General features: G+C 42.7%; 1 protein-coding gene across 24 annotated transcripts in view; it reads left to right on the top strand.

The window, feature by feature from the left end:
• Positions 1 to 14,468, top strand: part of JARID2 (jumonji and AT-rich interaction domain containing 2) — a 243,443-nt gene that overhangs the window by 96,161 nt on the left and 132,814 nt on the right. For 2 of the 24 annotated variants that reach the window (XM_089918361.1, XM_089918375.1), the window contains one exon: positions 11,691 to 11,896. The exons of the other annotated variants lie outside the window; for them this stretch is intronic. The gene's annotated coding sequence lies outside the window, so the exon portion shown is untranslated. Of the gene's footprint in view, positions 1 to 11,690; positions 11,897 to 14,468 lie in introns of those variants that run through there. 24 annotated transcript variants of the gene reach the window in all.

Raw genomic sequence — 14,468 nt, forward strand, 5'->3', positions numbered from 1 at the left:
GGATATAACACACTTTTATCCACTCATGATTTGATGGATAGAGCTCATGAATTGTTTCCACGTTTTGGCCATCATACACGATGCTGCTTGGAACACATGTATGTGCAAGTTTTTGTGTGGACATACGGTTTAACATGTTTGTCTTGGGTACATATACCACACAGTGGCCTTGCTGGGTCCTGTGGTCACCGGTTGAACTTTTTGAGGAGTAGCCAGACTGATTTTCAGAACCACTGTCCCACTCTTCATTTCCACCACAATGTGTAATGGAGCCAATTTCTCCACATTCCTGTCGGCTCTTACTTTTGTCTGTTTTTATGATTATAGCCATCCTAGTGGGTGTGAAGTGGTGTCTCATTGTGGTTTTGATTTGCAATTCCCTAATGACTAATGCTGGCAAGCATATTTTCATGTGTTTATTATCCATTTGTATAGCTTAGAATAGAAATCTTGAGGTTAATTCATATCATCCCGTTACCTCTGAGAAAGTTTTGGCATATTCACATGTTCTTTAATTTAAATTTCTAGTTTAGTGCTAGTTTTGAAAAGAGCAGTCTGGAGATTGCAGAAAAAGCACACCTTTGTCTTTAGGAAACAATAAAATAATTAAGAAGGGCTTTTTTGAATAATAAAATAAAAAAAGTAAAGTTCCAGCCCCAAATCTAATGCCATTTGATAAGGTCAATTAACAGTTGAAATCCTAGCAATCAGTTGCGGGCTTAGAAGGTAAGACCCTATCACGTTAAATGATACTGTGCCTAACATGTGTCCCATGTTCCTCTTTACTGAGGAATCAGAACAATAATAAAACCCTTCAACCAGTTTGCCACTCCCCTACCCCTGTGATTTCAATACAGAAAGAAAAGTCTTTTCAATCAAAACACTCAATTACTTTGCTGTTTCTAGGGAACTTTGGGAGATGGTTGTTCCACCCATTATTGTCGACCCACTTGGGTGTTCCTCGTTCATTAGTGCAAGACTTGAGGGACTGATTGTATATTTATTTACACTAAAAGAAAAACAAATGGGAAAAAATCCGGAGACTCATTTTCTTTCAGCCTCCTCATGTACAGCTTAAGAGAGGGGAGGCTGCATAATGGCCCCCAAATATATTCAAGTCCTAGCCCGTTACTTTATGTGGTGAAAGGGTCTTCAACGGGGAGATGGTCCAGGTGGGCCCAGTGTAATCACAGGGGTCCTTACAAAACAGAGGTAGGAACATCAGAGGCAGAGAGAGATAAAGGAGATGTGAAAACAGAACGTAGAGGTTGGAGTGAGGCTCTTTGAAGACGGCTGAAGGGACCACAAGCCAGGGAACCTGGAAAGGCAAGGAATTGGATTTTCCCTTCAGAGCTTCCGGAAGAAACCAGCCAAATACCTCCACTTCAACCCAGCAAAACTGATTCTGACCTTCTGACCTCCACAGCTGTAAGAGAATATATTTGTGTTTTAAGACACTAATTTGTGGTAATGGTTAGCAGCAGCAATAAGAAAGGAGGCTGTGTTACCCTTTTTCTTTGTCCTCATTAACAGAGGGGTGGACTTGACTTTGTTAGCTTATGTGAGTTAACTTATCGCTTTGACCCTCATTAATTTTTCAAGATGAGAAAATAATTAACTGTACCACCCTAGGAAATCAAGTGTTGAGTGTATTGAAGGCTACATATACAGTCTTTGAGTTTTTGCCACATTATTGGTGGAATTCAGCCAGTGATCGTTAGGAAACCATGTAATATGTGCTCCCATCAATTAAGAATTTTATGGGTGATAAATGCTCTGAAGAAAGTTAAATCAGTTATTTAGATTGTGTGGTAGGGTGGTCAGAGGAGCCTTCTTTGAGAAGGTGACATTTGACTGAGAAATGAATATTGTGATAAGGGAAGATCCAGAGGAATAGAATTGCAGGGGGAAAAATGTGCAAAAGAGTTATTCGGGATATGGGTTCAAACCATTGCAGACCACAGCAAGGATGCAAAGGAAAAAAAATACTGAAAATCAGGAAGAATGTTGAGATTATTATATCAATATTTGGTTCTGTCCCTTTCTGTATATTTGGTCACTAATGTTTGTCAGACCAAGGCTCTGGGTATAGAGGGAGCGAACCCCACACCAACCCATCCTTCCCTTATGATAAGAAGTTTATGGGTCTCAGAAAGTGTATAATGTGAAGGAATTGTCTCCTTGTACATTCTATTGATTTTTAAAATTTCAGTGATGATGCATTGTTAGAAGTTTCTACTGAACATGATAAATATCAACTTAGTTGATATTTTGGTTTGCTTAGGGTGCCATATAATGATATATTTTGTATTTGGAAATTGTTAAACTTTTTACTTGGTAAAAAGTGGTTATGGATTTGTTTCACGTATCAGTGGATGATTTTACAAGCCTTTTAAAACTCAGACCCAGTTTGCCAGTAACATTATTTCTAGAACTTTCACATGGGAATACAATATTAATAATTTCATTATTGTCAATATCTCAAAGTTAATTTTAAGTAGAATTTGTTTTGAGATTAGCAAATTTAACATCATAGTATAAGTTTTGGTTGTTGAGGTGAAATTCACATAATACAAAATTCATCATCTTAACCATTTTAAAGTGAATACGTTTCAGAGATTTCTTTGAACAGGTAAAGACGAGAGGGACGGCTTCAGATTGCTGGTTGCTCGAAGCCTTTTTGCTCAGTGTCCTAGGACAGTGGTGCTGGAGCCACTGACAGGCCCTCTGTCTGCCTCGTCTTCCTTTCCTACCCCAGGCAAGCCATTTGTTTCCCCATTAGTGCATTGTTTCACCAGCATCTCTTAGAAGGTTGCCTAGAATATGGTTAAGCTCAAAGAGTGCAACCATAAGTATAGATAGCATGGGATTTTGCGGTACTGAAGGTATCATGTTTCACAATAGAACAATTGTTGATCAGATGCGTACAATATACAGAATGGTGAGGATTATGAGGCAGGTGCATGGACTTATTTTTGCGCTCGTCATTCATTATTAGTGTTTTCTGTGCTTCCTATCTTTAGTCACAGGTTCGTTATGGAGATGATTTAAACAGTACATGTCAGTGAACTTCAGTCATCATTGCAAACTGATCACATCCTCATCACAGTGGGAGCTAGTGTGGTTGGACTGATGGACAAATGCCTTCTACGTTTGAGAGGCACTTGGGCTCTCAAGCTGTTTTTAAGGGAGAATCTCTCTAAGTAATTCTGTTTAGTGATTTTTAAGAAATTCCAAGACATTGGAATAGATTGGGAAATTTTATGCCAAATGTACGGGAAAGAATAAGTGAGAGTAATGAGAAATACATCCATTCTCAAATATTTTCTTGAGTTATATTTTGTTGGATTTTCTGGAAACTTTTCAGTTTGTACTGCATACAGAAAATGAATTGTCACCAGATTCTCTTTGTACTTAAGGGCTGTGCTGGCAGGTTACACCCTTGTAGCCTCTGCTGGCTTGTGGACGTGTCCACTTCCCTTGTTTGAGCATCTCCCGGATGTGTTTCTTTGCATCTCACTGAGAAGCAAGTCTACTTTCCTCCCAGTTTATTGTTGGCCATGTAATTTTGTTTATGATGTTTTTGTTTCTGGTGGTTTTTCTCGTACTCTGTACTCTCACTCAGGAAGCCCATCTCTCCTTTTCTATTTATGGTAATTACTAGAGAGCATTTTATTTTGGCCCTTGGGGAGTGCTTGCTGGGTTTCTTTGTGTGGGCACGTATGTTAAAATTGGAAAGTGTTTTCTTTGAGGTCAGGGCTTTTGTTAAATGGTCTGAAAAGTTTGTCAAACCTCAACTGGCCATAAAAAAGAATTGTTTTGTATAGGATAACCTCTGCTCTGCCCCTTCCTTTTTCCTATCTTCTGTTTTTCCTTTTAAACGTTTCCTCATCAACTTTAAGGATAAAATCAGTCCGTTACTACTGTCGTGTTGGAAGGGTGAGATCTGTTTCTCTTGTGCGTGGGGTGGACAGGTCTTTTTGAGAGCTGCTGTGTAACTGGAGAATATTAGCAAGAAGGCGGCAGGCAGGCAGCTTGGTCTCTCTAGTGTGCTCTAGAGGCCCACTTACCTGGAAGCAAAAATAGAATTATATGTTAACGTGGGCAGTAGATCTCAGAGTAGAGCCCGACAGTCCTCGTTCTGATGGCACAAGAAGAGGAACGAAAGCTTCGTTCATGTCCTGCAGTTGACTTAGGGGCTGGGGTTATTCTGCAACAGCTTGAGTCTTGGGTTAAGGAGAAATTGAACATCTGAAGGTTTTTTCCCCTTAATTTAGTTCTTAGTTCCCAGTGATGGGATATTGGGTCAAAGATGATCTGCCTTTCCAATCTCTCCCTCCTGATAGAATTAAATCAGTGAACAACCGTAACCTAGTTTCCTGATAGTATTACTGAGATAGTATTTTTGTATGTATTATTGGCAATTCAGAACTTGGCTGTGACTCACAGACGTGCAGGGTCGGTTTTCCTCATTCAGTTGGAGGTAAGGAAGCTTTGAGTACTTTATTCAGTGTGATTCTGTCCTTGAAGGTAGTAGGGGCTCATTTTGTGTTTCAGAGAAAGGAAAGCTTTAGTATCAGCTAAAACTTTTTCTCGAGTTTAGAGAATACTGAATTCTCAATTTTAGAGGATTAATGTCAAGAAAATAGAGTGTATTAAAACATTCTCTGTGTTCTATTTAAATAGTTACCTGATTTCCTTAGTTACGTCCTTTCTTTCTTTTCTTTTAAGCTTCATTTCCTCAACAGTTTTTTACTAAGCTCCTAATGTGTACCAGGCTTGCTGTTAGGGAATTGTCAGGATATGTACGATTTTAATGCAGTGCGACTGTGATTCCATCAAAGGTGGCAGTGGCGATGGATGGGTGGTGCCGGGACCGAGTTCTGAGTTTACCAAAATCTCTGGGTGCAGGCCTTACCCTGGACCATTGAGTCAGAGGATGGTGGTGAGGTCTGTCCTCGATAAAGCTCCCCAGGGGATTTCCAGGGCAGCCAACCTCCTGTACTGCGCAGACTGGAACACTAGTCACCAGCAGTGGAGGTGGAGGACTGCTTAGGGAGATGGGAAAATGGGTTTCTGGGAACCCCTGTTCAGTGTGTTTTCAGCAGAGAAAATAGAAATTCGAAGAGAAAGCACAACATGGGTATGGCAGTGGGATGTGGCTCATGGGTGGGTATGATAGAAAATAGAGTTGACCACTTAGAGGGAATTATTTCCTGTATTCTTCCACCAAGTCTTAGGGCGTCCAGAAGGAGCTGCTCTGCTCTGGATCCTTCCGCGATTCTCTCGAGAGAAAACAGGTTGTAGTTTGTTTTCAGCCCTGTGCAAGTCTTTCTGATTTGTGTCCGTTTGAAAACTTGTCTGCATAGTCTCTGTTGCCGTACAGGGTATCCTGTGAGCAGGTTTTGGGCCTCAGGCCTGCCTCTGTCTGCCTAGGGGTGGATGTCCTCATTTTTCTCATTTGCACGTGAAGCTAAATATAAGAAGGGGTGTCTGGATTTGTGTGTGAGTGATTTAGGACTTCACGTGGCTACATAGAACTTTCTTACCAGCTGCAGCCGTTGGGCTACAATACGGCCTGAGCTGAGCAATGGATTTCTGAGGTCTCCTCTGCCATATTATTGAACTTAATTTAGGGCTGCATCCAATGTAGATGTTTCTAGAATGCCTCTGGAGCATGTGAAACATTCCTTTTCTTCCTTCCATGTTCACACCTCTGCCTTCACTCTTTATTTGAAAGCCTCATTTTCCCTAAGTCTCTGAAAACCCTTTTAGCCATAAAATGACTTGTCTGGGTCAGCCAGCCTTTACCTGACTTCACCCTTAGCTTGCAATGAAGAGGTGAACCTTTGATAAAGTACCTGATGTCAGAGTCTAGGTTGGATGTTGAACCAGCAGCTATATTCAGATCTCCAGCTTTGACACGTGGCCTGAACTTTGACCTCTCCTCTAGGGTCTGTATGGACAGCTCCAACTCAGCATGTCTAAAAACTAAACTCTTGGTTCCTCTCTCCCTTCTGTCTGCTTCAGAGCACTCTTTTCAGAAGTGCCCTTTTTTCCTCCAGAAAGGAAAGGAAATGTCCGGAGATGAATAATTTTGGGGTTGATCTTTCACTCTTCTTTTCTCACGGGTACTTGTACTAAGGGTCCTGGTCACATAGATCATCAGCACCCAGTTTTTCTTGCCTTCTAAGTGTTTCCAGAATGTAACCAGTCCTCACAGCCTCTCGCTGCCTCCTGGGTTCTCACTTCTTGTGTAGGCAGTTGTCACAACCTTCCTTCATCACCCCCTAAGCTGGTTTATTCTTAACCCAGCAGCCTGTGCAAGTTTTTACAAATGTAAAACAAATTCTGTTACTTCTTTGCTCAGAACTCTCCCATGGTTTCCCATTTAGAGTAAAATTGTCATCTCCCCACTTCTGCTTTATTCTTTCACACACATTACCTGAAGTGTAAATAGGAAACTTCTGCTTAACATCCACTGTGCTCACAACATGAGTTTTGTTTCTCTTACCACTGTGAAATGTCAGCATAGGAAGGACCATGACGTTGCTTCTAGAAGGCCATATTTGCTTTCCCTAACAGCTTTGCTTGAAAATGAGACTGCACATATGCCATGTCCCCTTTTGGGGGGGTCCGCCCTCATGACTTTGGAGGAGCTTTGTCCATCTATAGGTAAGCGTAAATCTTTTCATTGAATCATTCACTGGTCTATGAGACTGTTTTATGGAGCTGAAGAAACGGCAGGAAATCTCATTTTGCATGAAAGGAGCAATGCTAGAACTGGCTTGGACACAGGAGCCAGCAAAGGTTTCCAGTTTTGTTTAGGTGGCAGAAATAATTGTGATCTTTGCAAACCATTGTGAAATAGTAATATGGTTAAACCTTGTCATTGGACTAGGAACTGGCTTAACTGGTAGGAAATATCTCAGTTTGAATAAAATTGGCATCTTGTACTAAGTGTCCTGGTCACAGAGATCATGCATTCTATGCATTATGAAAACTGAAAGCTGTGGGAAAATACTGAAACAGACATACTTGGTAAATTGAGCCTAATTGAGTGTTTATATATTTCTTGGTACTAAAGTATTGATGTGAAAGAGATTTGAGGTTGGACCTTTATCTTTGTGTATTTAGAAAATCTTTTTTTCCTGTGTACGTATGTATGTATATATGTATGTACGTATGGCTGTATTGGGTCTTGGTTGTTGCGTGTGGGCTTTCTCTAGTTGCAGCGAGCGGGGGCTACTCTTTGTTGTGGTGTGCAGGCTTCTCATTGTGGTAGTTTCTCTTGTTGCGGGGCATGGGCTCTAGGTTCGTGGGCTTCAGCAGTTGTGGCACGCAGGCTCAGTAGTTATGGCGCATGGTCTTAGTTGCTCTGCAGCATGTGGGATCTTCCCGGACCAGGGCTCGAACCCGTGTCCCCTGCATTGGCAGGCAGATTCTTAACCACTGCACCACCAGGGAAGTCCCTAGAGAGTCTGTTCTTTGTTTACTGTTGAGTTATTGTTGAAGTCATGATCAATTTTTAGTTAATACACCAGTTCTCCTGTTTCCTGATAATCTGTCTTGAGATGGGGATGCAAGGATGAGAGCTATTGTTTCTACTTGAGATGCTCACCCCTTGTCTGTTGGGGGGTAGTGGTGTTGGAAGCTCTAGAGGGGGAAGGACTTAAAACCTCTACGGTAAGTTGGGTTGATGATAATTTTGTAGGCCATGCTAAGAAATTTGGAAATTCCCCCTGTAGTAGCCATTGGGGAGCTATACAGAGCTTTTGAGTAGGGGAAAGAGCCCCTTGGATTGATGGTTCTAGAAAGTAATGCATTGCAATTATTATTTAGATCATAATCAGAGATTGGGAAGGGCAGAGGAATCAGAGTTGAAGGTAGTGGGGGAGAGGAAATAGGAAAACCAGGAGAGAGTCAGGTTACCAATAAATTGCATTGGATTTAGCAATTATAATGTGTTTCATGTCAGTGAGAACAGTTTTCATGCAAAGGCGAGGTGGGAGTCAGGTCCCTTGCAAGGCTGTGTACACTTGCGGTTCCCAAAGTGTGTTCCCTGACCAGCAGCATCAACATCACCTGGGGGAGCTCTGTGGGTGGCAGCCACAGTGTGTGCTTTATTAAGCTCCGGAGTTGTTGCTCACAAGCGCTCAAGTTGAGAGCCACTCCCTTGGTCATTTGTTTGTACATCAGTAAATAGAGAATTCCAGAACTGGAATCCAGGTCTCTCTTACCCCTGTTAATATGTGTTTATTCTAGTGAAGTATTTTTGAATGCCTGCTGTATACTAGACTCATCTAGTTGGGAGCACGAAGATGAAAAATACCACGTGGCGGGTCCTCTGGAGTCACACAGGCTAGTCAGGATGCTGTCTGTGTTAACCTCATAACCTCATGTGCATGATTTGGAGACGTTTGTGTGATGCTGCTTCACTGGCTAGTTGTAAAATGTAGAGGACAGAATGCATGAGAAACAAGTGGTATGTGGCTTGCTACACAGTGACCTGCATTCTCTATTAGTGGGAAACACTGTTTGGAGGGGTGACAGGCATTAAAATTATTTCTGGAGACCCATGCCTGTAATGACAGGGTGCAAACCAATCCCAGGGTGGTCCTTAACTCTGGGGACCGCTGGAGGATATGAGAAAAAGTGGGAAAGGACAAACGTGATGCGTTGTCAATTTATGTTAAATTCAAGGACAAAGTTTATTTGTGTACTTTACTATAATTGAAATTTTTCATAAAATCCCCCCCCGCCCCCGCAAGCCCTTAATGGTTTTACAATGTAGCATGACCAACCAGTCCCCTGTGAATGTATGGACACTTATATGCTTATTTCCAGATGGAGGTCCTTGATGAGCCAAAAAAGCCAGCAAGTCAGTCAGGTATTGACAGAGCCCCTAAAGTGACCCAGCAGTGTCCCAGGGCCTGGGGGAAGAAACAGGAGTGTAAAAATTGCCCTAAGCCTTCACCACAGCTCATAGGCCGATAACTTTGACTGGCCCTGGCAGGAGGCGTCACCCTATTGGTGCTGAGAGACTGGCTGGTGGGGTGCTAGTTTTTGTCTGTTTTTAATCCAGAGGATGAATTTTGTAGGGGAATTCCTTAGAAAATGATTTGAAGGCATGTTAAAGCAGTGTGCATCTTCAGGGCTTCCTTGTAGACAAGAATTTTAGATTTCATCCCCTGAATTTCATGTATATTCCCTGCAAATCTGAAAGGCCACATGTAGCAGAGCAAATTGGAACCACTTTCCTGAGAGTTGTATGGGTGGATATCTGTTCTTACCTACTTTAGACTCTGGCTTTCTTGTGCAAGGTAGTCTCATATTCCAGAATTTTCCTGTTCCTGAGTAGAACATAAAGGTACGTGTTTTGAAGAGTCTCAGGGACGTAATGAAATGCACGAGCAAGGAATACAGTCTGTTGGAACCCTGTCCAATTAATTATAAGCGTTGCTCTACTGCAATGATGATGGAAACATTCTTTAGCTGACCTGTCCATTTTGGGACACACATGGCTGTCGAGTTCTTGAAGCGTGTCCACGACAACTTAAGGAACTTCATTTTCTGTGGCTGGAGACTACAGTATTGGATAGTTCAGCTTAGAATATGCCATTTGGGGGATTTGGGGTGGGTGTTCTTATTAACATGAAAAAGCTGTAGTGATTAAAAGATCCAAATCAGTCAGAATTCTTTTGGGAACCTACTTGTTAATAATTTATTCCCAAATGAGGCCATTTTGGAGCCACACGTTGGCGTTGCTGATACTGGATTGTCCCTCATTCTGATTTCTTTTTCTAAGATATCGGTCAAGTATTGTAATTTGACTTAATTTCGCCCTCATTCTGAAGGTAGATTGCCAGTCTTTCTTCTGCTGGATTCTTGGAGATAATGCTACTCTAGATCTTGAGTCCTTTTTGATTATGTTGAAACAACAAACTGTCAGACCAAGAATTGCAGGGGGTTGAGTGCTGTGTTGCGTGGCCCTCACTGCTGGTCCCTGACTGCCCTGTTTAACAGTGAACGTGCGCCGGCGCAGCCCGTGCTGCTGCTGCCTTGACAACGGCGGTGTTGGACAGGCTCAGAGGCAAAAGGGCTGACTTGGCAGCTGCCCAGCAGATTTTTATAAAGGCTCAGTTGGTGGCCGGAGATTCGGGCTGTCAGAGTTGTGTTATGCAATAAACCGTTTTCAGCAGAAGTTCTTAATCCAATTTCAGCTGTAGCTTTTTTTTTTTTAAATAGGCGGTAATCAAAGATAAGTACACATTATTTAATGGGAGTTTGGAAGAAGTAAAACTCTCCTTGCATAAGCATTTTCAGACCGTTTGCTTTATCCTGGGAAGCATGTCTGTCGGAGGAAATTTGCTGCTTGAAGTGCTTTTAATGTAAAACCAAGGCAAAGGAACATCAGTCACAAGTTCAGTAAGTCAGTGGCTTCCTGGCCACTTATCTAATTTCTAGGTGTGAATATTCCCCGATTTCTCTTTGATGTTTGAGTATTGACAGGTGAACCATTTTATGGAATTTAAAAAAATGGATTAGCGTCAAGTCGATTTGAGAAACTGAGTCGATCTCCAATGGAGAAAATATTTTGTTAAAAGGGGAAGAAACAGTAGTTTTAGCCTAAGTTGTACCTCTCTCTCACTTTATCCTTCAGTATTCTCCCTCTCTCTCTAGCTCTGTAAATCCTCGTTTGTATGGAGTCTGTGCCAAGAATCAACATCCCCAACAAATTACTATTATTATTTCCGATGCTTTTGTTGTTCTCTCAGACTGCTGATGGAAGAGGCTGATATTTCAGACAGCAACCAATTGCCTTAAGTAGGATTATTTAATAGCAGGTATATGCAAAACTTGTGCTCTAGAAAATAAAAGGCATTCATGTAGAGTTTTCCAGACGTTTTTCCCTGGAAGGAGGAAAGGGCTATGAATTCATTCTCCCCACCTCCCTCCTGGAGCAAGTCTTTTAAATTTGCTTTTCTTACTGGTCATCTCTTTGCAGCCATCAATTCCCCGCCCCATACCCCGCCTTGCCATTTGGCATTTTCTGTTAATCCAACCCAGGGTGGAATTTAGCACTGGAATTGGACATCACACTTCATTTTTTTAAGAAAAGGAAGTGGAAAGTCACAAATCCCTCCATTTCCAGAGCCTTGACAGAAGTGAGATATATGCATATTGTGGTATTAGTAACTCATCCAGTAGCTCCTGTAATCTAAAGACATAATTGTTTGTCTTAGCACTTGTATAAGTTTTTTAAAAATAAATTTTATTTATTTATTTATTTATGGCTGCATTGGGTCTTCGTTGCTGCGCACGGGCTTTCTCTAGTTGCGGCGAGCGGGGGCCATCCCTCGTTGCAGTGTGCGGGCCTCTCCCGTTGCGGAGCACGGGCTCTAGGCGTGCGGGCTTCAGCAGTTGTAGCACGTGGGCTCAGCAGCTGTGGCTTGTGGGCTCCAGAGCTCAGGCACAGTAGTTGTGATGTGTGGGCCTAGCTGCTCCGCGGCACGTGGGATCTTCCCGGACCAGGGCTCGTACCTGTGTCCTGTCGAATTGGCAGGCGGATTCCCAACCACTGCGTCACCAGGGAAGCCCTGTATAAGTTTTAATAAGGGGGTTTCATGTTAGGAGAAGGTCTTCCTGCCTGTGAACCTGAATGTTCTTTTCTCTCCCAACCTGCACAGCCCCATCTGCTTGGTTTACTTACCGGAGGCTGTGAAGAGCATTTGACGTGCTGTGCTCCCTCCCTGTGGAAGCAGGAGTGTTTTCCGTGGAACATGGTGGCTTCTGCGTCTGTCCCGTGTGTCGTTACCACTCCCACCCCCAACCCCCCGCAGGTTGAAATTTAAAACATTGGTGGGAGGTTCTGGATTTCAACTTAAAAACGCAGGTGTGTGTCACACTTTTATCCCACTATGTCGTGGATGTTGGCTTTATTTTATGTGGTGATGTTGTTAAAAATGATCTGTGTGGTAGTGAAGACCTTTTTTTAAAATAATGGATTCAAATCTGCTGGAAGGGGCCTAGTCCCTGGTTGACCTACGTCCCAGTTTTCTATCAGTTGTCCCAGCATCATTATTAGCAGTGCCCTTGGCTGCGATGATAAGTTACTGGTCACTCTACCTGTGATGGATGAGACTCTTATGCAGTTTGCTCACAAGTAGTGGGAAATTCACTACCTTCCGTGGGCAGGGGGGACCCATTTCATTTTTAAAATAGTTGTAATTGTTAGAAAATATTTTTTAAAATTTGATCAGAAATGGGCTTCCCTAGAACCTGTGCTTTTTCATCGTTTTCCCTCTCTTGAGTCAAGATGGCCTGAATTTGAAACCATAAAAAAAATGGAGACATAGAGAAATTGCATAAGGATGCTTTGAGAGATGCCCATAGAATTGATATTCTTTCAGTTATAGAAGCTGGTTGTAAAGGCCAGTGAGAGGAACTCCCTCCCTCCTTCCTTTCCTCTCCTCTGCCTTCTCCTCTTATTAGTTTCCAGCTCTAGCTGATGCATGAGTTGTTTGTTTTTCATATAACATTTATATTCACCCCTTGAAATTAGTAATTTTAATGGTGCTTTCATTTAGGAGCCAATGTGAGTTGCCCTTTTGATGTTTTCTCTTTAATAACAAATTTCTGAGTTTAGAATTTCGCTTCCTGATCTGGCACCTGCCCCGTAGTGGACCGGCGGACTCATAGCGGGTTCCTGAGGCGCTCCTGCTTCTCTCCAGCCGCGGCGCCTTTGGGCAAGACCCTGAAACTCATCTCTGAATGATAACCACGAGTTTCGTGATTCCGTCCTTTCCCATCCCTTTTAAACTAAAGGGAGAAAGCATGGTGTGGCCCTTGTCCGAAGGGGAGGCCGAGCAGAGAATCACGAGCATTAACTGTGCAAGCAAGTGTTGAGCCCAACGTCTGGTATACAGCGAGCACCCAGGAGACGTTTGCCATTGTCATACAGTTGGCACTCCACATCCGTGGGTTCCGCATTCCTGGATTCAACCAATGGCAGATTGGAAACATTCAGGAAAAATCTTCCAGAAAGATACAAAAAGCAAAACTTGACTTTGCTCCACCAGCAAATATGTAAATACTTGCCCCGCCAGTAAAAATGTAAATAGCATTTACATTGTATTAGGTATTACAAGTAATCTAGAGCTGATTTAAAGTGTACAGTAGGAAGGATGTGGATGTAGGTAGGTTATATGCAGACAATAACCATTTTATATAACAGACTTGAGCCTCCTGGGACTTTCGTATCTGTGCAGGGTCCTGGAGCCAATCCCCCGTGGATAACAAGGGATGACTGCAATCATTATCGCTTTTTATATACTTCCCTTATGACTGCAGGGGTATTGTCCTCGGCCTGGCACCTGTTTTGTAAGCTTGACTGACCTGGACGTCCCTGTTTCCTTGCACTAAAGCATCCGAGCGCTCAGAAGAGGATTGGAAGCCCAGCTTGGTGAAAAGCTGGCCATCACTGGAGAGCAGAAGCCCGTGAAGGCTTGGCCCAGGCCTGTGGCTGAATGGAGGGCATGGCTTTACTCTATCACTGACCTGATCAGTTTTGACACAGTCAATTAGAAGAACTCTTGGTGTAGTTAGGGCATGTTAAATCAATAACCCAGTGTTTTGAAGTGTGGGCCATGGAGGGGCAGTTTGAATGGTCAGCAAATTTATTTATATTAAGATCCTTTTTGGGCTTTATTTAAACTAACGTTGATTTGAATTTATGCTGTCAGTGGAGGTTGGGCTGGGCACTCAAGCACATTGAAAACAGTCATGCGTGCCACGCCCATGTCCACAAACCCAGCCCTTCTCCATGACGGTGTGTGTGGGGAAGACACAGCAACCTGCACCCAGCAAATCCCGTACCTTCTTTTCTGTCCTGTCCAGTAAACCTGGGTAAGGAGGACAACTTGGTTTATGGTCTCATTCACACATGACCCTCTGTGGCCTGTTGTGTTGGTTTTTGTTTTTGTTTTTTACCTTAGAGGTCAGGAGAGCATCACAGAAAAATAATTCTACAACTGGGAGCTGTGATTTTTGTTTGATTGGAGCCTTCCTTTGGGTTTTGTTGCATTGTAGTGGGGGGGACAAAAAAGGATCCCCCCCGCCTGCCAATGAAATCACCTTGGAGGGTATAGTTAACTGCAAGCTTAATGAGGTCCTGCTGTGTAATGTGGCTACTAAAATGTATCCCAGCTTTTGGATTGTGCACAGAAATAGAAATGATCTTATTGCCTGTGTTGGTCCTGTTGTTCTAGAGTATTATTCACATGTTGGAATGTGTGTTTAATTCTGGATGTCACCTTTTTAAAGGGAAGTCATTCCAAATTGGGTAATCAGAGAATGAGGGTTTGAGACATGTCACATAAGAATGATTCAAGGAACTATCCACTACTTGTCTTACCTTTTTTGTTGATTTCGCTTTTGCTCTTTGGTCGCTTGTTTTAGTTTAGTGA

The sequence above is a fragment of the Delphinapterus leucas genome, chromosome 10, assembly GCF_059928025.1.
Source record: "Delphinapterus leucas isolate spDelLeu-1000000601 "Yukka" chromosome 10, BTC_Dleu_Yukka2, whole genome shotgun sequence".
NCBI classification, from domain to species: Eukaryota; Metazoa; Chordata; class Mammalia; order Artiodactyla; family Monodontidae; genus Delphinapterus; species Delphinapterus leucas.